Source organism: Nanorana parkeri, unplaced genomic scaffold (assembly GCF_000935625.1).
Source record: "Nanorana parkeri isolate BGI_ZX_2015 unplaced genomic scaffold, ASM93562v1 scaffold4654, whole genome shotgun sequence".
Taxonomy (NCBI): domain Eukaryota; kingdom Metazoa; phylum Chordata; class Amphibia; order Anura; family Dicroglossidae; genus Nanorana; species Nanorana parkeri.
This window is the reverse complement of record NW_017310916.1, coordinates 11,132-11,461: the sequence shown is the minus strand read 5'-3', so window position 1 is coordinate 11,461 and position 330 is coordinate 11,132. Positions and strand designations below refer to the sequence as shown.

General features: G+C 52.1%; 1 protein-coding gene across 1 annotated transcript in view; it reads left to right on the top strand.

The window, feature by feature from the left end:
- The first annotated feature begins 103 nt into the window (after positions 1-103).
- Positions 104-330, top strand: part of CIPC (CLOCK interacting pacemaker) — an 8,359-nt gene continuing 8,132 nt past the window's right edge. The window contains exon 1 of the mRNA XM_018575755.1: positions 104-198. The gene's annotated coding sequence lies outside the window, so the exon portion shown is untranslated. The remainder of the gene's footprint in view (positions 199-330) is intronic.

Here is a 330-nt window from a genome sequence, read left to right as displayed (position 1 = left end):
GTCGGTGGACATGCGAAGAGGGTGGGGCTTAGCGAGGATCGACCCATCAAGGTGGCGGGAGCGGGATGGCTCTGGTGACGTCACACATCGGTTGTCATGGTGTCCAGTCTCTCTCAGTGCGGCCTGCAGAGCGCCGAGGGGCCTGACTGACAGTGAGAAGGAGCCCGGGGTCCAAAGGGGCCCCGAACCGGAAGAGGGGTAATGAGCTCTGTATTGTATTATTATAGGAGGTTTACTACAATAGGAGTTATTTCTATGCGGGTTCTCTGACATTTTCGTCTTTATTTTTACTATTGTTACATTGTAATGTTTGAAAAATGGGGGTGGGGT